General features: G+C 38.1%; 1 long non-coding RNA gene across 2 annotated transcripts in view; it reads right to left on the bottom strand.

Moving 5' to 3' along the window:
- Positions 1–20,021, bottom strand: part of LOC309636992 — an 88,992-nt gene that overhangs the window by 53,571 nt on the left and 15,400 nt on the right. The window contains exon 2 of one of the 2 annotated variants that reach the window (XR_014250336.1): positions 1,816–1,914. This is a non-coding gene — a long non-coding RNA (uncharacterized lncRNA). Of the gene's footprint in view, positions 1–1,815; positions 15,953–20,021 lie in introns of those variants that run through there. The other variant, XR_014250337.1, reaches the window with a different exon arrangement.

Raw genomic sequence — 20,021 nt, 5'->3', positions numbered from 1 at the left:
AATTATTAATTAAATTATATATCTGAGTTCCAAATGAAATGAACTAATAATAATAAAAAAACTGGAATAATAAAAAAGCAAAACTGATAATAATGACAAAAAATAAAAACTATCAGTGCAATTTACCATATTAACAGATTAAAGGAGAAAAACAGAAGTATCTCAATAAATGCAGAAAAGGCATTTGATACATTCAACTACTTATTCATGATTTTTAAGAAACAAAAATTTGGAAAACTGGGATTTAAAAGAAACTTTAGCAAGTATCTAGACAATTCTATACCAAGCATCATAATTTATAGGAAATATTAGAAGCATGCAGATTAAAGTCAGGAGTGCACCAAGATACCTGCTAGCATTGCTCCTAGTCAGTATTATACTGGAGGCCCTAACCAACGCAAAAAGACACGATAATGAATAAGTATGAGTATTTTAAAGTGAAAAAATTGTCATTATTTGAAAATCATAATCATTTTCATAGAAAATCCTGAGAGATGCAACCAAAACTCTAGGAATATAAGAATTCAATGTATGAAAGTCAATTATATTACTATTTATAAGCAAATAAATTCATAATAGTAATTAAAGAGCTGGAAAAATGAAGAAATACATCATATTCATGTATTAAAATACTCAATTCTTTGAATTTTAATTACATATAAATTTAAGATAGTAAAAAAAAAACAATTTAAAGACACTAAAGGTTTATGACAGGGGCTTCCCTGGTGGCGCAGTGGTTGAGAATCTGCCTGCCAATGCAGGGGACACAAGTTCGAGCCCTGGTCTGGGAAGATCCCACATGCCGCGGAGCAACTAGGCCCGTGAGCCACAACTACTGAGCCTGCGCGTCTGGAGCCTGTGCTCCGCAACAAGAGAGGCCGTGATAGTGAGAGGCCCGCGCACCGTGATGAAGAGTGGCCCCCACTTGCCGCAACTAGAGAAAGCCCTCGCATAGAAACGAAGACCCAACACAGCCATAAATAAATAAATAAATAAAATTAAAAAAAAAAAGAAAGGTTTATGACAAATAAGAAGCAGATATTTTTAGATTCAATAAAAAAAAGAGGGGGAAAAAAGAAAAAATGTCAACAATTCAACAACAACAACAAAATGGGCAAAGGACACGAATTGTCAATGCACAGGGAAGGAAAATTAAAAGGCCAATCACCTTAGGAAAAGAGTCTCAATCTCCAAGTCAGCCAAAGAAATGCAGATTTGAAAAAAAAAAAAACCCAGAAGATACTATTTCCACCTAATAATATCTATCAAGCTTTCGTGAAAATGGGAGGAAACAGGGACTTTCTGCTGAAGGCAACTGGTGGTAGTTAGTAAAATAAAAAGTATGCAGACACTTATATGTAGACCTCTTAAAGAAACTCTTAATATTTGTGTTCTAGGATACATGAAGATGTTCACTACAGCATGATTTTTAAGAGTGAAAACTGGAAACAATCTAACTATCCCCCAGTAGCGGACTGGACAAACAAAATGTGGTGTATTCGTAAGATGGGTCTATACAACGGCCGAAAGAAATAGGTCATGTCTACCTACCTCTAATCAATATTAAACAGATTTCATATATATAATATTGAGTAAGGAAAACTACCGAATTATAGGTACAGTATGATACCATGTGCATAAACCACACAAAACATACTATATTTGTTTATAAACATAGATAAGTACTTTTATAATTGTTAGTTTGTGTGCTCACATATCCTGATCCGGCTCTGGATGTACACAGGGGCATATCGTAAAGTAAAAATGGGGAAACAGTCTACAATATGACTCCAACCAAGATTAGTGTATACTTACATTGGTAGGCAATGGAGACTGAAGATACTTGAGCAAGCTGTCACATGGTTTGAGCTGTAATTTGTGGAGTATTCATCTTTCCAACTTGAGCAAAGGAAACTGAAATGGAGAGATGATTTGGGAGGCTATTAAAGGAATCTAAGCAAGAAGTAATGTACTATATTAGTAAATGGTAAGTAGTGATAAACATGGAAAGAAGATAGTGAATCTCATTTCTCTCTACCTCCTTCATCATCATACCCAAACACCAAAGGTACTTGAAAAATGTCAACTGAGTACAAAATATATGATCTTAATCCTTAGCTCCTCAATAAAAATATTATCAATAATTTTGCAAGTTAAATAATTAATCTTTGTATGTAACTGTGCATAGATGAATTTTAAGTCATTCGGGTATGAACTTGGCATTGGTATTTTGCATATTCATCTACCATCACAAAAATATAAGGGTTTGTTTACCCATAGTATCCACAAAATTAATATCTATTGTTCTCAGATTGAGACATTTATAAAAAAAATAATAAAAACTATGACTTATTACATGCCAGTCACTGTGGTAGGCACTTTCCATATACTTTCCTATCTAACCTTTACTTCAGCACTGTAAAGCAGGCATTATATTATAACCCCTCTTAACTGACAAGGCAACTGAGGCTCAAAGATATGAAATAACCTGCCCAACATCAGAGTAAAGCTACTAAATGGTGATACTGAAATGCAAACCAAAGTCTGTGTAATTCCAAATCTGTGCTCTTTCCACAACCATCCTAATCTCTTCCACTAAACAACATCATTTATTTAGCTGTAATATAAACAAAATCCTCAGTTCCAAGTGGCAATGAATGTTGACAAGTCCCCCATTATTAAAACATCTTTGGGACTTCCCTGGTGGTCCAGTGGGTAAGACTCCAGGGGGCCCCAATGCAGGGGGCCCAGGTTCGATCCCTGGTCGGGGAACTAGAGCCCACATGCATGTCGCAACTAAGAAGTCCACATGTTGCAACTAAAAGATCCCACGTGCCGCAACTAAGACCCAGTGCAGCCAAAATAAATAATAAAATAAATAAAATTAAATAACGACCTCTTGACCGAAGAGTTTTTTTTAATCTTTATTTTTTATAAATAAGTGTTTATTTTTAATAAATAAGTAATTATGATACGTTATGCTATCTCTTTTGGAGTTTTTAAGAACAGCTACTTAACCTCTTTAAACTCCAGTTTTTGAGTGGTGTTAGTAATACTATTTATCTCACAGGATTCTTTAATCATTTGAGATAGTTTTAGTTACTGTCCTAATTTAGAAATCAATTGAGATTAAATGAGATAAAACATTTAAGCATTTAGCAAAGTGTCTGGCATGTAGTTGATGCCAAATAAATATTAGCAGATTTTATTACCTTATTATTATATTTCATAAATATTTTACTATTAATAGAGTTCTTTGACAAAGAATCCAAGATCGCTATAGCCTTTTAGAACACAAGAGAATTATATTCTCAGTACTCAATATACAATCATGGAGCATCCACAATCTCAAATTCAAAGGTATTTACAAAAACATTATCTCTTCATTTAATTAAAAATATGGGAATCATCTAACAGCTCAACGGAACACTGGAATCATGCACAATACTTGAAGTTCATAGCAATTAATTTTTTCAGTTAGGCTGACATCTAGTGGACATCTGTAGCCATCTGAAAGATTTAAAATACATACTTTTTTTTTAAAAAACCTAGCAACATTCCATTAAATAAAAGACCAAAATCTAATGTAAATGTTTAAAACGAAAAAGGAAAATCAAGTTGAGTATTGTCTGCCAGGCACTGAACTAAAATGCTTCCCCCAACATCTCACTCACTCATTTGTTCAAAGTAAGTATTTGGTATCTGCTATATGCTAGACAATTATTATACAGAATTTTTAAAAAGTAGATACAATCTCTTTCCTTTTAGAGTTCACAGACTAATAGGGATGAGTTATCAGACAATTATATAAATTAATAAAATTATAAATTGTGTTTAGAGCTATGAAGGACATTAGAAGAGAATCCTTAACCCTCTGAGGAAGTGATTTGTGAAACAACTTCTTATTCTTTAAAAATATGGGAATCATCTAACAGCTCAACTGAACACTGGAGTTAAGCACAGTACTTGAGGTTCACAGCAATTAATTTTTTAGGTTAGGCTGACATCTTCTTATTCTTTAGAAGTTGGTTCACATATCCCCATCACAAATTTAAGACAGAGGGACAGCATGAGTGCAGGTCCTGAGGTGGGAAAAGGTTTGGTGCCAAAAGAATTGAAAGAAGGTCAGTGTAGCTATACCTGTAAGGGAGACAACAGTACCAGATTAGATTAGACAGGCGTATATGGGGGCCAGATCAAGCAGGGCCTTGTGAAAGAATAGGCCATGTTACGAATTCAGGATTTATCATTTTATCATAGGTATCATAGAAGCCATTTGAAGTATTTAAACAGGGAAAGATATATGATAAGATATATGGTTTTAAAAGAACATTCTGACTCCCTGGGGAAATGAAATGGAAGGAGATGAATGTGAACGTAGGGAAAGCAATTAGGGCCAATTAGGAGAGTATTTCAATAGCCCAAACAATACATGATTTGGGCTCAGACTATAGTGGTTGCTGTCAAGATGTATTGTGAAAGCAGATTCAGATCTTGGTGATGAATTGGATATTGGGAAGGAACCAGGCATGAGGGACAAGAAAGCATTGAATATATTCCCAGATTTCCATCTTGAAAAACTGAGCTGGTGGAGGTATTAAGGTGAGAAAGAGTGGAGAAAGAACAAATTTGAGAGTACAACTAAGTTTTTATTATCAAAGAACAACTCAGAGACATTTAGTTATTTACCTACAAACAAAATTTTTAACATACAGGGAGACAGTCATTAGACTGCTATCCAGGAACAAGGGCAAAAACTGTACTTATGAGGAAAAAACTGCAGACAGTCTCAGAAGACTGAGTTGTGTTTGCACATCTTTAGTGGTAAACTAATTAGCTGACAGCAAAGAGGTCCATCTAGGCAGTCTGTCCTTGTGAAGGTTGTCCAGGGATAACAGAGAAAACAATTTAAATTGTATTGGATTTTCCCCAAACCCTGAGAGTTTGCTGTGTAGCATATGTGGCAGGCTGTCCAAGGGTAATGTCTATCAGGACCCTTCCATTAGCATCTCTACCTTAGCTGAGCCAGGCCTGCATCATTTCTCTAATCAGTATTTCTCAACTCCCTGGTTTTTGTCAAAACAAACTCCAAAAGACAAAAATTTCACCATGAGTGTTTCAGTTCCTTTTTTTGACTTATTATTATCAATTAGATGTCAACTCAAGATAATAGATGTGAAATAACATTTTAGGTCTCTAGATTCAATTCTATTGGTCTGGCTGACTAGATAAACAAGGAAAAATTGTGCAAGATCTGTAGGACAGGTTATAGATTTTGTTCTTTATTCTAAGAATATTGAGAAACCACTAAAGGTTTGCAATCAAGTGAGTAACTTGATTAGAACCTGAATTTTATAATATTTATGAGACAACTGGAAAGTTGCCACTGACCCAGTATTTGCCAATATTAAGGAATTATTATTAATTTTGTTTTGGGTATGATAATGGTATTGTGGTTACGTTTAACCAAAAAAAAAAAAAAGAGTTCTTATCTTTTAAAGAATTACATGCTGAAATACTAGTGGATGAAATGAAAATAAAATTGAAAGTCATCTGTGTATATATAGACATATATGAGTGGAAGCAGTATCTGTGGTATAAAGTGAGAAGAATAGAGGAATAAGGATGATGACTTGAGGAACTTCATCTATTAAAGATGAAGAGACGAGGATGAGCAAAGAAACCAAAGAGTATCTACTTGAGAAGCAGAAGGAATATCAGAGGGGTGTTATGTCATAGAAGCCAAAGGAAGAGAGGTTTCAAGAAGGAAACAATACACATAAAGTGCTTAAAACAGTGTCTGGCATATGGTAAATGCTCAATAAATACTGCATTTATGATGATGATGGATAAGAAGGAAATAGTGCGGAATAAGTAATGGTAAGAGGTCAAGACAGAGAAATCACTGGTGACCTTAAGGAGAATAATTTTTGTGGAATGGGGGTCGGAAGAGGAGCTACATTAGAGTGGTTTCAGAGGTAAAGGGGAGGTACAGACACTGAGACACTAATTGGAGATAATTCTTTTAAGATGTTTGACATGGGAAGGAGATAAAAAAGGCAGTGGTCGGAATAGGATTGTGAGAGTGAAAAGAGGCAGTATTTGGTTTCGCAGCAATCAGGGGGAAGAGGAGTTTAAAAAAAGGAGAGACTTAAGCATGTTTAAATATTGGAAAGGAACTTGTAGAAAGGGAGAAAATGAAAATATAGGAAAGAAAGGGGTAAATATATGGATCCTAAAAAGGTGGGAGAGGTAGGATCCAGAACACACAGGGAAAGGACTGATATTTGATGGGCAGAGGGACATATCTTTTACTATAACAGGAGGGGAGAAATGATAGGAACACATGTAGGCAGACTGGAATGGACGTTTTCATTCTCCCTTCTCTAGGAAAACAATTCTCTGGAGCATATTCAGTGGGCTTTAAGTATCCAAATCTGTGGAATTTCCTGTCCTCATTTTCTCATGCAATATTTGATATTGTAGATCATTCCTTTTCTTAAAACTCCCTACTTCCTTTTTAAATATATTTCAAGTAGACCAAAAAATGCCTTAAAAAATAGAATGAATGCCTGTATAACTAGCTTAAAAAATACAAATGAAGCTCTAATTCAATTCTCTTCTCTCCTCTCACAGATAAACACTATTTTGAATTAGGTGTTTTTTCATTCCCATGCTTGTTTTTATTTTTTTTATTATTTTTTTTCCTTATTTTTCATTTATTTTTTTATCATCTTTATTGGAGTATAATTGCTTTACAATGTTGTGTTAGTTTCTGCTGTATAACAAAGTGAATCAGCTATACGTATACATATATCCCCATAAATGCTTGTTTTTATAATTTTACCACTTACATGTACTGTATATGATACATATGTAAGACATATGAATATATCTTTAAACAATGTACAGAATTAATGTGGATATTTTAGTCTTTCAATGACAATCTGTGAGAGGTAAATTTTCTCAATCTTTGTCTGAAAAGTGTCATTATTTGGAACTATTAAGCGATACTTTTGTTGTGTACTAAATTCTAAGTTTATTGGGTTTTCCTCAGCTCCTTGAAGATACTGTTTAATTAACTTCTGGCTTCCACTGTTGTTCTTGAGAAATCTGTTGCTACTCTATTGCTAATCCAATAGTTATTTCTTTACAAGTAACCTATCTTTTATATCTGATTCCTTTCTAGATTTTATCTTTCTTTTTGCAGTATTCCAATTTGCTACAATGTGCCTAGAGTATACTTCCTTTTATTTTGCTTGAGACTTCTGATTATTGACCTTGAGACATTATTTCATCAATTCTTTCAAAGTTTTGAAATTATCAACCATTATCTCATCAAATTTGTCTCTCTCCTTCTTTCTTATCCTGCTTTCTGGAAATCTTATTGGATAATATATTGAACTTTCTCACCCTATCCTCATTTTTCTTAATTCATACTTTTCATTCCCTATTTCTTCATGCTGCCTTTCTGTATAATTTCCTCAGAACTATCTTCATTTACTAATATCTCTTCATCTGCATCTAATAAGCTATTAATCAGTCAGTAAGATTTTTATTTTAATGACTGTATTTTAAATTTCCAAATGTTCTATTATTTTTTTAAATCTGTCTTTTCTTATTTTCACAGTGTCTTACTCTTTTCCTCAAGCTTTAACTTTCCTTTCCTTCTCACTGTATATCTCCTGATGGAAATCTTATCTATCACATCTATGCAAATACTCAGACAATTGTACCTTTAACCTGGTGTTCTTTCCCAAGCTTTAGTTACATATTTCCAACTGCCTTCTAAACATTATTAGATGTCTCCTGTCTCATGCTGTAGGGTTTACCTGACTACTCTATGTCTAGTAGAGTAATAATGTGTCCTTTCTGTGACTTTCTATAACACTTATCTGTTCTGTTCAATTAATACTTGGCATCACACAACCTCACAGTGTAGGTTTTCTTTGCATGTGAACAAAACTAGATTATATGCCCTTGGAGCACAAGGATCACATTTTGTGCTTCTGAGTAAGACTTCTGGATATCCTTAACTCCAGCACAACCACTAGAATGCATTCAAAACTAGACTTTCTTAGATTTGACTTTCCATAAAATCTTATGTGTGTCTGTCCTTTGATAGAAGGGGCAATCTTATATTGGTTGGTGTCCTGTATTGAATTTACCAAAGGGATTGCTCATAATAGGTGTCTGTTAGTTGATCTGATTGGTAAGCAACAGGTAAGTGGGTCTTTTGAAATTTTCCTTGGGAACTTAAGAGTTTAAACTTACACCACTGAATTTGACGATATTGTCTCCTTATTCCCATACTTCAAAGCATCAGTGAATAACTGATATGTACCTTTCAGTACAGGAAGCTTATTGCTAGTAAGAGTCATATTAACCTAAATTACAACAATGTGGGTCAACCTGTTATTTTACTCTTTCTTTTAGTCTTCATCTCAAGTCACAAAGTAGTATCATTAACTAAAGTATAAAACAAAAGTATAATCAAGCAGAATGAGTGGAATGAGTATTCAGTTCTTCCAGTGAAAACTTGGGCATAAAGACTAAGATATTTCTAGAAACACTTTGAAAGAGAATAACATTGCTGTTAACCTAGCACTTTTACTCAGGAACAAAGAAGGTGGCAAATTAAATTATTCCAAGATCCTAAGCATAACAGGAGAGAAATTATGTCATTTTGAGGTGAGGGAAAGTTTTGACTTTTTGGCCAATATCTATGGCAAGCCATATGGATTGTGTCAGAAGCCGGTTTGTTTTTTTCACTTGAAATATAATGCAGATTTAATTATCATATTAATCCTTAAATGTGAATTACTAGACAAAATTAATTAGGTACCTTACTCTCACATATTAAATTTTTGAGAAGAAACTAGTTATTTTTTTCTTTTTTTTCCTCCCTATCTTTTATACAACATATACATTCCTATTGTAAAACACTAAAGCAGTTTTTAAGTATATACAGTTAAATGTTAAAGTTCCTCTTTATCCACCCAGTCTCTTCCTCTTTGTCTCTTTCTCTATGTGTACCATTCTGTACTAATGTGGGTATGTAAATTTTATGCTTATGTACAAATATATATATTCTTTTATAATAAATGGAATCACACTGGAGGTATAATATATGACTTGCTTTTTTTCTCTTAACAACATAATTGAGACTTTTTTTCCATTTTAGTATATATTTATCTCCATCATTCTTTTAACAAGTGTATAGTATTCCAAATTATGAATGCACTATAAGTCATAAAACTATTTCCTTACTGATTAATATTTAAGTTGTTTCCAATTTTTTAGTATTAAAACAGTATTACAAAAATATCTTTGTATACTTATCTCTGTACAAACATGTCTTTGGATAGATTCCTACAGGTAGAATTGCTGGGTCAAAGACCTTATACATTTTATATGTTGATAAATAATTATCATCCTAAACGTCTTTATCAATGTATAACTTCCTTCAACAGTATATGAGAGTGCTTGTTTTCCTACATCCTCTAGTGACACTGAACATTAATCCTGACTCTCTGTTTAATTCTCTACTGAAAATTAGAAATAATAAAAGCAGTATAAGTTTGTAGGGAGACAAAGGAAAGGTAAAAAAATATGAGTTCTCATTATCTCATCTTTCAAAAATAATAAGTTAATAGACAATGTCTAAGATTGAAACCAGTAGTCAAAGGAGGGGGAAAAAAAAAAACTCATACAAAAAAGATTCCAGGGCATCCCTGGTGGCGCAGTGGTTGAGAATCTGCCTGCCGATGCAAGGGACACGGGTTCGAGCCCTGGTCTGGGAAGATCCCACATGCCGCGGAGCAACTAGGCCCGTGAGCCACAACTACTGAGCCTGCGCGTCTGGAGCCTGCGCTCCGCAACAAGAGAGGCCGCGATAGTGAGAGGCCCGCGCACCGCGATGAAGAGTGGCCCCCGCTTGCCGCAACTAGAGAAAGCCCTCGCACAGAAATGAAGACCCAACACAGCCAAAAATAAAAATAAATAAATTAATTAAAGAAAAAAAAAAAAAAAAGATTCCAATGACTCCAAGAGGGGTCCTTTAGGATCTAATACCTCTTGCAGAAAAGAAATAATGAAGTTTAGCTTTTCATTCCAGTTTTTTGTTTCTGTAAAATTCAAGTAAACTTAATACCTTTTATAACTGTCCCTTTCTCTTTTTTATCTTTCCTTCTGTGTCTCTCTCACTCATTCTTCATCTGTATTTATATAGAAAGAGATTTTCACCAAATGTTTACACTGGCTATTTCTGGGTGGTGGTTCTGGGTTGCTGGTTACTTTCTTCCTTGTCCATTGCTTTGCCATTTGAATATTTTTAATGAGCATGCATCATATTTATTAAATCAATAAAACTGCTACTCTAAAATTAAAAAATTAAAATATGAAAGAAATGTTATATATAAGTGTGTATACACACACACACACACACACACACACACACACACACACACAGGCAAACAGACACACACAGGCTGAAAATCCAAGCGGTAAAGAAAGATACAAAATGAAAAGTGAAAGCCTTCAACCCTTCCCACTCCTTACTCCACTGTACTTTTTCCCCAAAGATAACCACTGAAAAAAAGTTTCTTAAAATTATTGCATATACAAAGTACTTATATATACATAACAAACACATTCATTTTTTATTTACACAAAGACTCACACACTGTTCCGCATGTTTTTTTTATTATTATATCTTAGAAATCTTTCCATATCAGCACTTTCAGATACACATATTCACTGCCAGTCCTTGCTGCCACATTCACATAGTGTTAACAACACTTCATGAATAAAGAATTCCAGCAGACCAATGAGAGAATAAGGTAAGTTTATATGGAAGCTTCCAACCACTGACACTGAAAATGATGAGAGAAGGAAAGGGCAATCTATAGTTCATCTTCCTTTCAGTCCTTCCTTATTCATCATTAAGCCAAAGGTACAGAATATTGGTAGAATGTGCATATACCAAGAAATGAAATTTTAAAAACTGACTTAGATTTGTGCAGCATTTCTACTACTTTGGTAAGAATGAAATAGAAATGTACAGACACACTAAGAATTACAAATTGTGTAATTTCAATGATTATGCATACATGTTAAATGGTCTTATATTTGCGTTTTATTTTTTAATTTATTTATTTATTTTAAATGGAAGCTTATTTTTATTTATTTATTTATTTATTTATGGCTGTGTTGGGTCTTCGTTTCTGTGCGAGGGCTTTCTCTAGTTGCGGCAAGTGGGGACCACTCTTCATCGCGGTGCACGGGCCTCTCACTATCGCGGCCTCTCTTGTTGCGGAGCACAGGCTCCAGACGCGCAGGCTCAGTAGTTGTGGCTCATGGACCTAATTGCTCCGCGGCATGTGGGATCTTCCCAGACCAGGGCTCGAACCCGTGTCCCTTGCATTGGCAGGCAGATTTTCAACCACTGCACCACCAGGGAAGCCCTATATTTGCGTTTTAAAACTGGCATTTACAATATGAAGATGCAAGGTAAAATTCATGCTAATAATCTAAATTTTTATTTATTTATTTTTTGCTTAGAATGACATTAAGTAGCAAATTAAAAACACTATGAAAGTTGAGAGACCACAGAAGAAAGGAAAAAGTTTTCTACTTTTGCACCTTTGGCACTTTTCTCCTATTTCTTGAACAAGGGGTTCCATACTTCCATTTTGTACTCTGCCCTGCGAGTTATGTTGCCTACCCTGTTCAGTAGGGTAAAAACTGAAAGGAAGTTGCAGTGCAGCAGAAAGAACACAGGAGACTTTCAGTTCTTGCCACGCAGAAGCATGGCAGATATTGATAGTTGCTTGTCCTATAACTCTTCTCCACTTCTTCTTTGCTAACAGTACCCCCGTCTTGTTCAGCATGACAATGTGCCTTGTTAAAAAAAAAAAAAGTGGGTATTTTTCAACAGCGCACACTGCATTTACCAAACTCTATTGCTTTTAGAAGGAATCAAATGACCCACGTCTGGTCAAAGAGATGCAAATAAAAGTTTACTAGGTGGGGCTTATGAAAAAGCTATTTTCTTGATTTAAAAAAAGAAAAAAGAGAAAGCAGACTCAGTTGCAAGTACCCTTTGATTTCACCTTTCATCTTTTTTCTGCCTTTAAGACATATGTGATGCCTAGAAGTATAGGAACCATCCTGAGATATGGGGATGAAAGCTACATGCTACAAATAGCAAAACAGAAACATAGAAAGCTGCCAACCTCTGAACTTCTTAGCAGGTGAAAAAATGAATCCCTATTTTGGTAAGTCACTGTACCCAGGTTTCTGTAACTTAAGCTGAACACAATCAATTCCTAACTAATACGGGCAGACTAGATAACATGAAAGCTCTTCCATTACAAACACCTAGTAATGCTACGTAGAGTGAAAAAAAGTATTTTAATACATATTTGAGTTTACAAAAAAAGACAGCGAAATACTTAGGTGCCAGAAATAAAGGAAGAACTGAACACTGGAACTCTGAGCACACAGTATGATCCTATCTTGAGTGGGAAGGGGGTTGGATGAGGAAGGTAGCTTTAAACTCATATGGTAGCTGGAGATAAGAATTTGGGCCCTTGGTGCAAGCAGAAATTAGAAACTATGAGCCCCTCCTCATGCCCTCGCCCCATAGAAAGATCTGGGAAGTTCTGTACCCTCAGCGAAAAGTCAATCCCCGGCACGGCAAGATGACAAGGAAGATTTTCTATCATGGAATAAGCTCTGAAAAGGGCGGAGAGAAAGGTCTCCCAAGAGAATTTATAATCATGATTTGTGTTCCTACTGATAGGGTTTCAAATTTACCATATCTGAATGATCTTGGAACTTCTAAGTCCAGAAAGAAATTCATATAAAAATTGGTCACTGCAACATTTTTTGTAAGTTTGAAACTGTTTCAATATTTTTTAAAAAATGTTTTTAAAAAGAGGATGGGTTACGGTTCAACACAGCAATATAAGAAGATCATGAACTCACCTCCTTCCATGGACATACAGTCTACAGCTACATATGGAACAATTTCCTCTTTAAAAAAAAAAAAGCCCTAAAGGCTAGCTGAACAATGACTACACATCAGGAAAATGAGAAGAAAAACACACTGAAATGGGTAGGAGAGGCTGGGACACAATCTCACCATAAACTCCACCCCCAGCATGCAATCCAGAATCAGGAGGGAATTCAAACCCAGAGCTTCTCACTGAGGAGCACAGGGTTGGAACCCCACATCCAGCACCCCAGCTTTTAAGACCTGCACTTGAGAGATGAGCCCCCAAAATATCTAGCTTTGAAAACCAATGAGGCTTGCATTCACTGAACCCACAAGACTCAGAAATGGCTTTTAAAAGGCTCGAGCGCTAGGACTCATCCTCCCCAGGGCCCAGCACAGAGACAGACAGTAACAAAGTGCAAGAAGCTCACTCTACTTATGTTAAAGCATTAGCCTGACGGGCAGGCATCTAATTTAACTCACACATGTAGGAGACTGTTGAAACCTTTCCTGGGGACAGAGACTGGTGATGCCATCTTTGTACTCTCCCTCTGCCTTGCTCTAGCCCCCTAGGGGACACAATCTCTCTTTTTTTCTTTTTCCAGTGGGTACCATCTTTATTCTCCCCCCTCTGCCTCACTACAGTCAGTGGGCACCATCTTCACGCTGTCCCTCTACAGTGTTCCAGAGTACCAGTATCTCCCAGAAGGGAGTTTTTACACATGTCTGCAAGTCTGATTTGTACAGCTACTGCCCAGGGGATGCCCCTTGATTGCTGACTCTGGAGGCCAGGGGAGTTTGTGTTCCTGGGCCTGAAGGGACTTTAACAATCAGAGAGACAGTTCTAGGAAGGCTACCACCCTGGTGCATTGTCCAGACAGCAGACGGAAACACACCCCCAGTGTGTGAAAGGAGTCTATTTGCTAGTCCAGGAGCTTTAGCCTGAGGTGCAGGCTTCTGCCTTGACACATATCTAGTGGCCTAAGGAAGTGCTTGCAGGGAATACAGGCCAGTGGATGGAATCTTTGCATAGTCCCTCTGCTTTAGTCCAAATCACCAGTACCTCCCAGAAAGGAACATATACCTTTGTCATATACCCCAATTTTTGCAGCTTCTACACAGGACACCTCTACATGGCCTGGCTCTGGTGGCCAGTGGGGCTTCTGCTTGCAAGTCGCACAAGACTGTAATCAATGGAAAAAGAGTTCTTAAACAGATACCACCCCCAGAGCACAGGAAAGGAAGAGGCAACAGACAAAGAAGTTCAGTCTCTCTGTGAAAGAGGCCTATTAGCTAATCATCATACATGCAGCCTAGAAGCAGGCTTCTAGTTAAAATTTATTTATTTTTATTTATTTTTATGGCTGTGTTGGGTCTTCGTTTCTGTGCGACGGCTTTCCCTAGCTGTGGCAAGTGGGGGCCACTCTTCATCGCGGTGCGTGGGCCTCTCACTATTGCGGCCTCTCTTGTTGCGGAGCACAGGCTCCAGACGCGCAGGCTCAGTAATTGTGGCTCACGGGCCCAGTTGCTCCGCGGCATGTGGGATCTTCCCAGACCCGGGTTCGAACCCGTGTCCCCTGCATTGGCAGGCAGATTCTCAACCACTGTGCCACCAGGGAAGCCCTGGCTTCTAGTTAAACACACATGTAAGGGCTGACTGTAATCCCTGCCACAGACCTCAGAGGGCAACTGCTATCTTTGCACTCTCTCTCTGCCAGGCACCAGAGTGCTAGTATGTCCTAGAGGGTAACTCTTACATATATCTGGTCCCTTGGTTTTTATGTCTAGTACCCCAGTTTTTGAGGATACTGTCCAGGTGACACCACTTGACTGCTTGCTTCTTGTGGCAGGGGACTTGTATGTACCAATCAGAGACACAACTCTTGACAGGCTACTACCCCCAAGGTACTACACAGACAGACTGAAAGACATCCCCAGGCTTTTTGTGAAAGAGGCCTATTTTCTTGTCCTGGAGCTTTGGCCAGATGGGCAAGCTTCAGGTCTGGCACACACCTAAGGGCCTATGCAGCTACTCTCAGAGAACACAGCCCAAAGGATGTCATCTTTGTGGTCTCCCTCTGCCTCGCTATGTCTCACCAGTATCTCAGAAAAGAGCTTATACAATTGTCTAGAGCGCTAATTTTTATGACTGCCACCAGGGGAGACCTCCAGATTACCTGGTTCTGGTGACCAGTGGGGCATACACTTGTGGTCCCACAGGACTGTGTATATTTGCATATTTTAAAAGCTGCTGTCTGAGGGTCTGGCTTCCAATCAGCCTGAACCTACATGCTGACTGAGATCCTCCCCTCTGGGACACTGACAAGTGTTGGCACACCCTTGACTACTGAGAACTATTTAAAATATAATAGGCTCCTTGGATAATCACAAAGGTTTGAGAGACAACCAACACCTAGGGCAAGGTTGAATGACAAAGTTCATCTCTTACATGAAGCCACTATTTCTAGAATGGGAGAGGTGGTTATTTCATCAAACGCATAGAAACCAACAGAGAGAGTTAAGTACAATGAAGAAACAGGAATATGTTCCATACCAAACAACAAAATAAAACCTCAGAAAAAAACTTTAATGAAACAGAGATAAGTAATTTATCTGATAAAGCATTCAAAGGATGGTTATAAAGATGCTCACCAAACTCAGGAGAAGAATGGATGAACACAGTAAGGACTTCAAAAAATATTAGAAAATATAAGAAAGTACCAAGAAGAAGTCACAGAGTTGAAGAATACAATAACTGAACTGAAAAATACACTAGAGTGGTTAAACAGCAGGCTAGATGAAACAGAAGGAAAGACCAGTCAACTCGAAGACAAGGCACCCAATCAGAAGAACTCATCCCATCAGAGCATCAGAAAGAAAAAAGAAGAGAGGAGACCTTCAAGATGGCAGAGGAGTAAGATGTGGAGATCACCTTCCTCCCCACAAATACATCAAAAATACCTCTACATGTGGAAAAACTCCTACTGAACACCTACTGAATGCTGGCAGAAGACCTCAGACTTCCCAAAATGCAAGAAACTCCCCACGTACCTGGGTAGGGCAAAAGAAAAAGAAAAAACAGAGACAAATGAATAGGGATGGGACCCGCACCTCTGGGAGGGACCTGTGAAGGAGGAAAAGTTTCCACACACTAGGAAGCCCCTCCACAAGTGGGGACAGGGGAGACGGGAGGGAAGCTTCGGAGCCATGGAGAAGAGCGCAGCAACACGGGTGCAGAGGGCAAAGAGGAGAGATTCCCACACAGAGAATCGGTGCCGACCAGCACTCACCAGCCTGAGAAGCTTGTCTGCTCACCCACCAGGGCAGGTGGGGGGTGGGAGCTGAGGCTCGGGCTTTGGAGGTCAGACCCCAGGGAGAGGACTGAGGCTGGCCGCATGAAGACAGCTTGAAGGGGGCTAGCGCACCACAGCTAGCTGGGAGGGAGCCCAGGAAAAAGTCTGGGCCTGCTGGAGAGGCAAGAAACCATTGTTTTGGGGTGCACGAGGAGAGGGGATTCCTGATCCGTGTGCCCACAGACAGCAAAGCACCGCCTAAGTGAGCTCCACAGATGGGCACGAGTCACAGCTCTCATCTCTGACCGCAGGGATGGGCATGGACCCCTAACGCTGCTGCCGCTGCCACCAAGAATCCTGTGTGCAAGCACAGGTCACGACCCACAGCCCCCCGGGAGCCTGTGCAGCACACCACTGCCAGGGTCCCGTGATCCAGGGACAAATTCCCCGGGAGAACACATGGCGCGCCTCAGGCTGTTACAATGTCATGCTGGCCTCTGCTGCCGCAGGCTCGCCCTGTATTCCAATTATGACTACCGTACTCCTCACTCTCCCCAGCCTGAGTGAGCAAGAGAGCCCTAATCAGCTGCTGCATTAACCCCCTCCTGTCTGGGTGGGAAACAGACGCCTGAAGGTGGCCTATACGCTGAGGTGGGGTCAAAACCAAAGCTGAATCCCAGGAGCTGTGCAAACAAAGAAGAGAAAGGGAAATTTCTCCGTGCAGCCTCAGGAGCAGTGGATGAAATCCCCACAATCAACTTGATAAACTCTTCATCTGTGGAATATCTGAATAGACAATGAATGTTCCCAAATTTGAGGCAGTGGACATTGGGAGCAACTGTAGACTTGGGGTTTGCTTTCTGCATCTGATTTGTTTTTGGTTTTATGTTCATCTTAGTTTAGTTTTTAGTGCTTATTATCACTGGTGGATTTGTTTATTGGTTCGGTTGCTCTCTTCCTTTTTTTTTTTACTTTTTTCTCTTTTTGTGAGTGTGCATGTGTATGTTTCCTTGTGTGATTTTGTCTGTTTAGGTTTGCTTTTACCATTTGTCCTAGGATTCTGTCAGTTTGGTTTTATTTGTTTTGTTTTGTTTGTTTTTTGTTTCCTTTTATGACTGTGTAAGTGTATGTTTCTTTGTGTGACGTTGTCAGTTTAGTTTTGCTTTTACCATTTGTTTTGGGGTTCTATCTGTTCATTTGTTTGTTTGTTTGTTTTTCTTCCTTTTCTTCCGAGCCATGTGGCTGGTTGGGTCTTGGTGCTCTGGTCGGGTGTCGGACCTGAGCCTCTGAAGTGGTAGAGGCGAGTCCAGGACATTGGACCACCAGAGACCTACTGGCCCCACATAATATTAATCAGTATAAGCTCTCCCAGATATCTCAGTCTCAACACTAAGACCAAGCTCCACACAACGGCCAGCAAGCTACAGTGCTAGATGCTGCATGCCAAACAACTGGTAAGACAGGAACACAATGCCGCCCATTAGCAGAGAGGCTGCCTAAAGTCATCCTAAATTCACAGACACACCAAAATACAACAGTGGACACAGTCCTACCTGGCAGAAAGACAAGATATAGGCCGAACCACTAGAACACCAGGCATCAATCTCCTGCACCAGGAAGCCTACACAAGCCACTGAACGAACCCCACGCACTGGGGGCAGACACCAAAAATAACAGGAACTACGAACCTGCAGCCTGCGAAAAGGAGACTCCAAAAACATTAAGCTAAAGAAAATGAGAAGACAAAGAAATATGCAGCAGATGAAGGCACAAGGTAAAAACCCACCACACCAAATGAAGAGGAAATAGGCAGTCTGCCTGAAAAACAATTCAGAGTAATGATACTAAAGACGATGTAAAATCTCAGAAATAGAATGGAGCAAATTCAAGAAACGTTTAACAAGGACCTAGAAGAACTAAAGATGAAACAAACAACGATGAACAACACAATAAATGAAATTAAAAATACTCTAGAACGAGTCAATAGCAGAATAACTGAGGCAGAAGAATAGATAAGTGAACTGGAAGATAGAATAGTGGAAATAACTGCTGCAGAGCAGGATAAACAAAAAAGAATAAAAAGAATTGAGGACAGTCTCAGAGACTTCTGGGACAACATTAAATGCACCAACAATGAATTATAGGGGTCCCAGAAGAAGAAGAGAAAAAGAAAGGGACTGAGAAAATATTTGAAGAGATTATAGTTGAAAAAATCCCTAATATGGGAAAGGAAATAGTCAATCAAGTCCAGGAAGCACAGAGAGCCCCATACAGGATAAAAACAAGGAGAAACATGCCAAGACACATAATAATCAAACTACCAAAAATTAAATACAAAGAAAAAATATTAAAAGTACCAAGGGAAAAAAACCAAATAACATACAAGGGAATCCCAATAAGGTTAACAGCTGATCTTTCAGCAGAAACTCTGCAAGCCAGAAGGGAGTGGCAGGACATGTTTAAAGTGATGAAAGGGAAAATCCTACAACCAAGATTACTCTACCTAGCAAGGATCTCATTCAGATTCGACAGAGAAATTAAAACCTTTACAGACAAGCAAAAGCTAAGAGAATTCAGCACCACCAAACCAGCTTTACAACAAATGCTAAAGGAACTTCTCTAGGCAGGAAACACAAGAGAAGGAAAAGACCTACCATAAAAAACCCAAAACAATTAAGAAAATGGTAATAGGAACATACATATGGATAACTACCTGAAAGTAAATGGATTAAATGCTCCAACCAAAAGGCACAGACTGGCTGAATGGATACAAAAACAAGAGCCATATATACGCTGTCTACAAGAGACCCACTTCAGACCGAGGAATACATACAGACTGAAAGTGAGGGGATGGAAAAAGATATTCCATGCAAATGGAAATCAAAAGAAAGCTGGAGTAGCAATACTCATATCAGATAAAATAGACTTTAAAATAAAGAATGTTACAAGAGACAAGAAAGGACACGACATAATGATCAAGGGATCAATCCAAGAAGATATAACAATTATAAATATATATGCACCCAACATAGGAGCACCTCAATACATAAGGCAACTGCTAACAGCTATAAAAGAGGAAATTGACAGTAACACAATAACATTGGGGGACTTTAACACCTCACTTACATCAATGGACAGATCATCCAAAGTGAAAATAAATAAGGAAACAGAAGCTTTAAATGACACAATAGACCAGATAGATTTAATTGATATTTATAGGACATTCCATCCAAAAACAGCATTTTATACTTTATTCTCCAGTGCGCACGGAACATTCTCCAGGATAGATCACATCTTGGGTCACAAATCAAGCCTCCGTAAATTTAAGAAAATTGAAATCATATCAAGCATCTTTTCTGACCACAACACTATGAGATTAGAAATCAATTACAGGGAAAAAAAACGTAAAATACACAAACACATGGAGGCTAAACAATACGTTACTAAATAACCAAGAGATCACTGAGGAAATCAAAGAGGACATCAAAAAATTCCTAGTAACAAATGACAATGAAAACACGACGACCCAAAACCTATGGGATGCAGCAAAAGCAGTTCTAAGAGGGAAGTTTATTGCAATACACTCCTACGTCAAGAAACAAGAAACATCTCAAATAAACAACTTAACCTTACACCTAAAGCAATTAGAGAAAGAAAAACAAAAAAAAACCCAAAATTAACAGAAGGAAAGAAATCATAAAGATCAGATCAGAAACAAAAGAAAAAGA

The sequence above is a fragment of the Balaenoptera physalus genome (assembly GCF_965194825.1).
Source record: "Balaenoptera physalus genome assembly, chromosome: 1".
In the NCBI taxonomy this organism is placed as follows: domain Eukaryota; kingdom Metazoa; phylum Chordata; class Mammalia; order Artiodactyla; family Balaenopteridae; genus Balaenoptera; species Balaenoptera physalus.
The sequence above is the reverse complement of the archived record's forward strand: the minus strand, read 5'-3'. Positions and strand labels throughout refer to the sequence as shown.